Source organism: Theobroma cacao, chromosome 6, assembly GCF_000208745.1.
Source record: "Theobroma cacao cultivar B97-61/B2 chromosome 6, Criollo_cocoa_genome_V2, whole genome shotgun sequence".
NCBI classification, from domain to species: Eukaryota; Viridiplantae; Streptophyta; class Magnoliopsida; order Malvales; family Malvaceae; genus Theobroma; species Theobroma cacao.
In genome coordinates, this window is record NC_030855.1 from 19,424,645 (window position 1) to 19,435,898 (window position 11,254).

Here is an 11,254-nt window from a genome sequence, read left to right on the forward strand (position 1 = left end):
CTTCAAATTTTATGAATAACTTTTTTTTGAAATGCAATTTTATGAATAACTTAAGAAGTTATTCATGTAGATAGCATAAGAATAAAAAGGTGTGCAAATAGTTATTTCGATTAGTTCGATTTTTTATATATAATAATCGAACTAATTAAATTCATGTTTAAAAATAACCGAAATCGAATCGAATTATACAAATAACCGAACTTGCACCCGAACATTTAGCTCATTGATTGGTGCACGAACCTCCTGCCTAAAGAGCAGGATTCGAATCCTCATTCTCTCAATTAAAAAAAAAAACTGAACTAACCAAAATCGAATTAATTCGGTTAGTTCGGTTCGATTTTTAAAAATTGAACTTGATAAATTTTTTATTTTTTTGTTTGTATATATTTTATTTATGCTGTATTTTTCTTAATAAATCAATACTATAAAAATATTAAAAATGATAATAAAAATGATAATAAATAAAATTGATACTCATATAATTAAAGAGGAACTAAAAAGGAGAAGAGATTAGGTTTAGAATTTATTTTTCATGCAAAATCTTCATAATAACCTTATTTAAGTTAGGTTAGTTCGATTAGAAATTTTTTTAATCAAAACTGAATCAAATTAATTTTAATAACCGAACTATCATAATCAAATTATTCAAAAAACAGAACTAACCGAACTAAAAAAATCGAACTCATTTTGATTCGATTTTATTATTCAATTCGGTTTATATTTACTCACCTCTAAATAATATCTCAATATATAATTGTATATAATTTACCATTAAATAATGAATAATATACTAAATATTGTAGTCAAATACTACACTAAACTTGATTGGAATTTTGGAGTGACATCATTCAAATTTAAGTGTTTAATATACTAAATTCAAACTCCATGATAGACTAATCCAACACAAAAATCACAAATCATCACTAGTAAAAAAGTTTTAACAATTTCCATCCCCAAATAATTTGCAGACGTGGAAGCATCTGATTGACTGTTACAAGACAAGGGCAAAGCAGTTTGTACAGTTTCAGATTAACGGTATTTCCTTTGTCTGAAACTTTGGGTAGGGGAACGGGGGCCCCGTTTCCTCCACGATCACCGACTCTAGCGGGGCCCAGTGGCCGCCCATCTATCATTTTTCTAAAAAGTGGGACGGTGTGATCGGTTGGTCGCAGCCTGGATGGTGGCGTGGGCCGCATGGCTGCTTTGTTGATCTAGTGTGTGGAACCCACACGTGCGTATCCAGGATTTAAGCCAGCATTCCCTTACAAATCAACCTGAAAAAAAATAGTTGGGTTCGGTTGGGGCGGCCAGCTAAGCGCCCAAGCCCAACTTTTTTATAAGTTTGGTATAAATTTATATTAATTAATTTATTTATGGCGGTATTTAATTTAATGAAAAACATTCTCTTTTATGAGTTAAACAAAGGTTAGAAAACATTAAATTTTTCACCAAAGGTTAAAAAGGAATAGTTTCACATTTTCAGCTAAACTTTATAATTGTTTCTTTTAATAATTTTTTGCCAAAAAACAACATTACCAAATTAAAAAAAAAAAGAAAAAAAGCAAAGATCAAACATTAAATATCATACTTATCCTTTTATATTTACATAGGAGATATGAGACCTAAGGGATCCATTAAATTATGGAAATGCATTTAACTTATGATTTATTTTAAAATGTTGAAAGAGCTCTAAAAATGTTTTATTTAAAACAAACATTTTTATATTGATATGGATGAGTTGGATGCAATTATTAAAAAATAATTTCTCTATTCAGGTTGGGGCAAGGTAGTGAGGTGGCGGGGGATCATCTTTAATTTTGAATTGAAGAATGCTTGAAAAAAAAAAAGGAAATATTTTACATTGATTGATTTCTCGAAATATAAAACTAAGTCTGCGTATCATAGAAGCAATTATTCTTTCTTCAAAAATTTAATTTGATAAGGTGTGCAGTAATCATGTTTATAAATTTTTCAATATCTCGTATTTATTCCATATGAGATTAAGTCATTCATTTGTTTTCATTGAGGAACTTGATTTGATATTTCTCTCATCTCATTTGGTGACGCTTTTATTGTCAATAGCTATATTACTTGTCTCTTCTTTAAAGATATTTAACGTGAATCAAATTTAAATTAAGTTTGTTTTGATATAATTTATTATGAAAATATTTAAAAAAAAATTAACTTGATACCCATATTAAGAAACTATGATATCAAGACATCTTATCTTCTGGAGAAGGAAATAAAACATCCTACTTACTCTTTGAATTGCTTGACATAACGTGCACATCAATTCCTATACTAAATTAACACATGACAGTACCTGTTAGCTGTTCTATAAATTAAAAGCAAAACATCAACACTTACTTTTTTCAGCCACATCAACACTTCTTTAAAAAGAACTAGATGATTAACCTTGCATTATCGAGTAATTAAATTTTATTGAATAGATTTTAAATAATATTGTTGTAATTTTTTTAATCGCTTATATCTTTTTCATGCAGTAGCATATGTTTATTTTTATTATTTTAAAAAATATGAATTGAGAATTTTTTATATTTCATGATTTTTGTATAAATTATTTTAAATTTATATTTTTTTGAGAAAATATTTAGCAACAAATAAGAATAAATAAAAAAGAAAAGAGAAAAGAGAAAAAAGAAAAAAGTACAATGGTAAAAAGGTTTCATGCTTTTTTCATTATTTTATTCTTTTTCCTTCTTCTTTTCTCCCTTTGTTTCTTTTACCAAAAATCTAAAATATTCTAGTCATATTAAAAATTTAAACATCTAAATTAAATTTGTATGCTTATAAACATTTGTTTTCAAAAATAATTTCAAATCATGATTTTTTAAGTATTTGTTTGAAAATATTTAAGAAAAATGGTAAAAAAAAATGGACGAAACAAAGGAAAATAACAAAGAAAAGGGTCTATTTTTTTATTAAAAAAATTATGAAAATCTCAAAACATATGTTATTTTTTTAATTTTAAAAGGTACTAGTTTGTTTTTTTTTTTTTTGAAAGTTAAAGGTTCCAGTTTGTTCATCACATTAATTTACTCTTTTGATATTTTTTTAAAAGGTTTTTAAATTATTTTTTAAAATAAATTATCTAAAAGGAAGGAAATATGAATAAATGAAAACGAAATACACAAAAATAAAAAAGAATAATTAAAGAAATTCTTATTTTCATTTTGACGTTTTTCCCCTTTTAATAAGTATACTATTCTTCCTTTTTCCTTTTTTTTTTTTCCAAAATAGCTAAAAATGTTCTGGATCTATTTATTAAAAAAAAAAAAAATTCATCAACCAAACGTTTATGCTTAGTAGTATTTTTTCTTATGTACAAAAATTTTTATATTGATACTCAAGACCTTGTAAGCATTTATTGTACTACATTGGTAAATACTTCAATATTTCTCTCTCACTAACTCTCCTGGCTCTTTCTCAGTACTGTCCTCAAATTTATGTACAATATTGATTGATCTTAACTTGGCATCCGAAGGTTTTTATTATTATCTTTTATGGATAAGTAAGGTTTTAATGTTTGGATTTTGCTTGCAAGCGTTCTGAAGATACAATTTAAGATTATTATATTAAGTAATTAGAGTTGATCCCGTGCATTACACTCGAGGCCAAATAAAATATTTTGAGTAAAATGTGTATACTAAAATATATTAATAAATGTCCTGGATGGTTTGAGTACTAAAATAAAGAGGATTTCATGCATGTTGATAATCTCATACAGTCTTTGAACAAAATTAAGATTAGTATCTGTTAATATGCATTTGCATATATCTGTGATGGTAAAGGTAATTGTCCTATATAAAAGTTAACATCAAATAGTTGAAATCATCAAGCTGATTTCATACATGTTGATAATCCCCTGTAGTCCTTGAACAAAATTAAGATTACTATCTGCTACTATGCATTTATAGATATTTGTGTTAGTAGAGGCAGTTGTTGCATACAAAAGTTAACATTAGATAGTTGAAATTGTCAAATTGCCTGTAGACAAAAAGCATAAGTAACGTGGGCCATCAATGTTCATGTATAAAAGTTAACATAAGATTGTTCAGTTGTTAAGCTGCTTGGAGACAAAATATAAGGCAGTATGAGTTCCCGTCGTGGGTAGAATTTCAAAATTTCTTAGCATCAACGGGTACCCGAAAATGCTTCAGGAAGGGCATTCTTTGATGTGTGGGTTGGCTTGAAGGATCCTTTGCATGTATAAAAAAATTAAATGAAAAGTTAGGTATCGTAAACAGTTCATGAGGAAAGGAATGAAGTTAAGATTGATAATAGTATTACTGGAAAATTGGTAGAGTAAAGTATCACTGAAGGAAAGACATTTACTAATAAATTGAGATGGTAATATTATTGAAGGGAGTTCACATCCAGATTGAATCAACATAACCCAACCACTACAATGATGGTCTATACATCAACTTTTACAACAAAATATATCACCCTAGTATTTCCAAAAGTCAAACAAAAGACAAAGCCAGCTTGTAGACCAAAGCATCAACAAAATTCTTTGTCCATGCATGATCAAACATTGATACAAATTGCTCATCCACCAACAAGAACAAACAACACATTCTCATCTATGCTACCATGGAAAAATAATTTACAGAATAACCGAAAGCAGAAGGCAAAATAAAGGAAACTTACTAAAATATTCTAAAGGCTACCTGGTTTTGTATTCCTTCGTTGGTGATTCCTCTCCTCTAATGGTGGTGGATTGTTTCTGCGGTGTTTGTTCTGGGAAAAGTTCTTTAGCTACCTGTGTGTTGATTGGCAACGCTAGAAGTTGTTCCTATGGTTGCTCTAGTATTAGTGGAGGAGTTGTTAATCCTGAGGCACCAGTAGAACTAATAGTGTGCCATTCTTAACTTTGCAGATCATCGTAGTCAAACATCTTGTAATTGGTAATTCTTGTTTTTATCGTTCTGGTTGTTAACCCTTTGGTGAAAATCCTTGCTTGTTTGATCAATGATTTCAGAGGTCTAGGTAGTTTCATCCGGTTGATAGTTTGCAGCGCAATAAGCTTGGCAATTGTTGCACCAACCAATTTTTTCGCTGGCCTACCAAAGGCCACCAACTCCATTTGTGTAGTATGATCTTCCACAATAAATTGTATGCAGAATCTAAATCAAAAGGACATAATGTATTATATTTTGTTAGATATTAAAAGCTGGAAAAAAGATGCCATTTAATACTAAGAGAAAGTAAAACTGATGAACACCATTAAGCAGGGAATTGAGTCCTAAAATTTGTACATGAAATTGATAATAATCAATTATAAAACACATGAAATACAGAGATCACGCAAAGGTGCATGCAGTAAATCTGATCTAAGCATGAACACATGAATTCCAAAGATTAATAAAAAAAACTGTTTACTTATTCTTCCTGAATAGAAAGTTCTTAAGGGTAAATGACAAAAATAGAATTGAAGGCAACAATTAGATGATGTGCTATAATGACTAAACCCAAAAAATAGGTATGATACAATCAATATTTGTATAAGCAAGTTTAATATAGAAATTATAGACAAATAACATAATAGTACTTCATAGCTAGCAGTCAATAATGGACACATAATTCAAAATAGAACCACGGAATAACTTCAAAAGGAATGAAACTTAGGGATTGTAAAGCCAAATTTTAATGATAAATGTCAGTTAACAATTACATACCACAAAGAACAGTTTTAAATATATAAAAACATATATTTTTTTAAAGATTATGAGGGAGTAAATTTGTCATATGCATGAAATCATGAATTTGAAAAATTAAACAAACATCCTTGTTAAGTAAATTGTTTGATAATGACCAAACAAAAAGAAACAAGCATAAGACAACCAGCACATCTATAAGAAACTTCTATGATCAATTGCATATCCGTTTCTTAACACAGGGAGAGAGAGAGAGAGTTTCAAATTTATAAAGACATAGACTTTTCTTGCACACCATGAAGCAACAAATTCATATCAAAGACATAGATTTAGCAAACATTGATGGAGTTTATCAGTGCAATAATTGACAATAGAAGTAAAGTGGAAAGATGGTTACATCGGCAATGGCATCTTCTCTACATGTTTCGTGCACCAATATTTACCGACACAGAAATGTAAGTTGCTCCACATTCATTACAGGAGTTATAGAACCATTCATTAGAGCAATCAACATCAATTATTGTTGCTTTAATTTTGAATTTACTTTCCTATAATATGTTTAAATTGTCAGCATACTTTCATTATACAATTAAGCTCTCAACATTGCAAGTAAAATGTTTGTACTTGTATTTTAGTTAGGTCAACAATATTAATATCTGCTATGGTTGATTGTTTGATATCATTACCCTTTGTTGCTAATTGGTGGGGTTTCATGTGTTAATAATCTCAACATTCAAGGGTTCTTTTTCATACATGCATGTTGATGTGTCGTTAGAATTAGCTGTACTTGTAAGATAACATGAAATATTTTGAATATAGACATTACATTTGTTTATAGACTACAGTTTCTAGTATGTCAAGATCAACATATATTTTGGTGGCTGAGCAAGAAGCCAAGTAAAGTTATCTACATTAAGAATCATAATTTTTAAAAAATCTGATTGAAATAAATTAAGTTATAGTGTATATAATATTTTTACCCATGTATTTCTTGACCGTCGTTGTAGCCATGATAATAATTGGACTGATCAATAATCAAGAAGTTCATCTTGATTGATTGTTTAGGCTTTATCTCCATAAGGAACAACTTTCAAGTTGTTACTGCTGCAAATAAGGTCAACTATTGATAAGATATGATATAATGTTGAGTTATTGTAGGGGTTAGAAACATGTTTGTGTTTTATTATATCTAAGGTCTTCGATATAAGGTAGTGTTTCGTATGAGAGAAGTAAGAACACATTCCTTGCAATGTGTCCAATTAAATTATATTGTAATGTTTGTTTTGCAACAGATCACTGTGATATAAGATTACAATGCAATCACATTACAGTCAAGGAATATAATGTGATTGCAGTCCAAAACCAATACAATCACATTACATTGCATTTTGTAATATTTTTAAAAATATTTTTACCCTTCAATTTTATTACTTTATTAAAAATATGTTATAACATTATAATTAAAATAAAAAATATTAAAATAAAATATATAATATAAGAATTAGAAATTAAAATAAAAGAAAATATAAGAAATTAAAATTCATATAATATAGGTAAAAGAAATTAAAATAAAATATATAATATAAAAAATTATTTTAAAAATTTAAAAATATAATATTATAATAAAAAATAAAAATAAAATATATGACATTAAAAATATTTTTAAGAGATGATATTATATAAAAATTAACAATAAAAAATATAAGTATATTAAAATTATATTTTAATAAATAGGGGTAATTTTAAAAATTAACATTACATTCTCAGCAAAATACTTGTAAACTAAACGCTGTAATGTTATCTTCCTTATATTTTAATCATTATTTTGTTTTTATACCAAACACTGTAATGTTATTCTCTTTACAATCACATTACTTGCAATCACATTACTTGTAATCACATTGCATTGTAAGATACCAAACGTCACCTAAATGTCTCATTTGTGACTTCATTTGTCCAATTCTGCAAACAGACTTTTTTGATGATAGTCATGGATTTGAGAGCTCCGATAAAGTTTAAGAGGAACAGAAACATACAAAAGAAAAGAACATGAATAATAATCGACGTCATCAAATCAAGATTAAGAGTGAGTATCGGCAGCAAAGTGACGATTAAAGATGAAAACATGTGCTATTAGTATAAAACTTCAAGTTACTTGTGAGAACTATATCGTTGCAGATTTGGCTATTGAGTTGATCAATGAAGGCAAAAGTAAAGTAAAATGGAGGGTATGCATTCACACCTTCTTGAATTGGTTAGATGAGAGTGTTTCTGATGAATATGCCCATGATCTTAAAGGGAATGGGATTGGAAGAGGTTTTCTTGTCATTAATTTAGAATCACCTGACTTAATAAAGGCATCTTTGTTTTAGCTGAGGTTCAAAGTGAGGTGCATTTGAACTTCAGATCATAAAATGCATCACATCTTGCTGCTTAATCATAATATAATTGTTAATAAAATAAACAATGAGAAAATAACAGAAATGAATCTTAAAATCAAATACGATAGAGATGAAATGAAAATATCCACTGAATAAATGTTAAAAACCATAAGACAAACAACAATAATCATGGTTGTTACGTTATATATATATAATTCAATGGTTATACAAATTTAATTTTAATAAAAGGTAAATGAACGGTATAGTCACGCAATGGAAAGGAAAAAATAGATTGGTTTTTTTAATAGAATCTTGAGGGAATAGATGTCAATTTGTTGTACTTGAGTGTCAATAACTAAGAAGTCAAGGCTCAGTAACTTGTTTGGTCAAAAAGGGTCAATGGGTTGCCATACACATACAATCCTAACCTTAGTTGATATAGCCTGTTGAAAAGGTTGTAGATTGCGCAAGAATTGTTCTAGCATTGTTAAGCTATATTCATATTTTATTAGTAATGGGCTATGATTAATATGAGAATTAAAAGAGTTGCAGCAGTACCTTTTTTTGGAAATTCAGCATGTCATAAGCATTTAAGAAAAAAAAAGCATGTAACAATATGTAATGTTGAAAACAAATATTAATGATAAAATTGCTATAAAAGATGCTAGGCAAAAAGTGTTAGTAATTGCTCTTGCATAAGTGCTGGGACAAATCTGAATTCAAGCTATGAAATATTTCTCGAAGGACAATTTTTTTTGTTTTAATCGCAGTTGAGCCATTCTCATCTGTTGTTAAAATACGTAATCCGTTTCGAGATTTGACTCTCAAAAGAGCTACATATAGTTGACCATGCATGAAAACAAATTTAGGTAGGTATATGTCAATTTGTTGAGTGTTTGGCCTTGGATTTTGTTGATAGTCATATCATAAGATAACCTAATGAAAAATTGTTTTTTTGTGAAGACAAATGGCCATCTATGATGTTTTGCTATTAAAAGTATTCTAGTTATAAAATATCTGTTGTTTGTTTCAGTCATAGAAATAATTTTTCCTTTAATAACATTGGGAGCTAATTGTGTAACAATGAGCCTTGTTCCATTACATAGACAAAAATTTTGGTTGATATTTCTTAGTAACATGACAACAACACCGACTTTAAAAATATAAGGCATAATTCGGTAAACCAGTGAATTTCAATCAACTAAGACATTCTGTTAGGTATAATAATTGATGATCTAATACTTGATCAGTTGCTTGGAATATTGAGTCTTTGCTATAATACATTTTTAAGTTTCTTGGTATCAAATCAAGAGCATATGAATTAATTGAGTCAACTATTTCATTATAAGGTGTTGTTGGGTTTGGATCGTGGTGTATGGTTATGATTGTGGAACCCATGGATTTAAAAAATTTTCTAGCTATGGAAGCAATTTATCCAGTTTACACAATTGAGAATTCACAATCTTACAATATGCAAATAAAAAACAATCACATCAATAATCAAGAATCAAATAGTTAGAAATGCTACCTACTCCGTGCTAGGAATATAATTGATTCTTCTTTCCTAGTGAATTGAAGTAAATTCATCACAACACCTACGATTGATTTCACAACTAAACAAACTTACCAATTATTCTTTTAAAATGCTTTTCAACTTAAACCTTGAGTAGACAAGGGTTGGAATGATAGACTAAAAGATGACAACTTATTTTGTCTCTCTTTTTCTTCCTAAAGATTAATAGTTATTTTTCTTTCTTAGAGAGTACTCAAAAAAGACCAAGAATAGGAGAGAGGAAGAAAGGTGCAGCCAAGACTGTAGGAGGAAAGAAAAGACGATATAGGATTTCTCAAAAGAGATATCTTTCAATGGTTTTCCAATCTCTTTCTTTTTTTTTTATTAAAACTCTTGCCTCAAAAGTTTAATCAAAACCAAATACCTTTGAATTAATCTTGACTATCAATTTAGAGTTATGAATACATCATACATGCTCCATAATTATCAAAATTAAAATTAAAGAATAAAGCATTTAATTCTTTAATTATCATTTAGAGTTCTTGATAAAATAAAACTCATTATTGAATAATAACTCTTATTTTATTGTTATTCATCTTTATTAAAAAAGAATTAATAATAAATAAAAGAGTTCTAGTCAAACATGGAGTCTCTTTTTATCAACATGGATGTCTAGATTTATTTTGCAAGAATCCTCTTAATATTATCTTAATTTAAGATAACTCTTGTTTTTAATTAAGACAAAATATGTTATCTTGTCTAAATTTAGATAAAACATGTTTTTTGTCTAAATTAAAACAAAACATGTTTTCTTGTCTAAATTAAGGCAAATATATTTTCTTGTCTAAATTAAGACAAACATGTAAAAACTATCATTTTTGTACACCAATTTAATTAATTAAATAAAACATGCATTCTAACTTAAGTAAATTGAATTCTGCAAAGCTAAGTGTGGAATCTATTTGGGCATAGATATTTCAAACTTTAATAAACTTAGAATTACTCTTAATCTTATTAAGATAATTCAAGTTTATTAACCATGAAATCACTCCACCATATATTCATGATTCCATTCTTGGATTAACTATAATTATAAAAAATGATTCAATACTTGATATTCAATATTTGTCAAACCTTGTTCTATAAAATAATTACGACGTCATTTACATGCTCAATAGAATGTTTGCATGTTTAGGAAGTTCGAGAAATCGTTAAAAGATGATATTGCCCCTAATGTACCATTAAGTCGATTAAGCATCGAACTAGTTCAAATAGGAATTTTAAGGTGAAATTAAGAGTTTCACAGTTCAGGGATGACTCAAAATGATAATTCGGAGTTTGAGGATCAATTTGGAGTCAAACTGAAATTTTCATTATCCAAGGGCAAAATGATCATTTACCACTTGGAGACAAAATGAGAATTTTGAGAAAAGATTTTTTTTTGGCCCCATTTAACTTATTGGAGTATGATTTGAGTATTGGAGTATAATTTGAGGGTTTGACAGTGAAAAATTTTAATTCCGGTGATTTTTGGAGTGTAGGGGCAAAATCGTAATTTTTCCACCCACGGACAAAATTTGAGATTTTGAGAGAATTTAGATCACATTTGACAAATTGGAGAATGATATGAGTATAAGGGATGAAAAATATGTCTATGGGCAATTTTTCAGTTTTTGGGG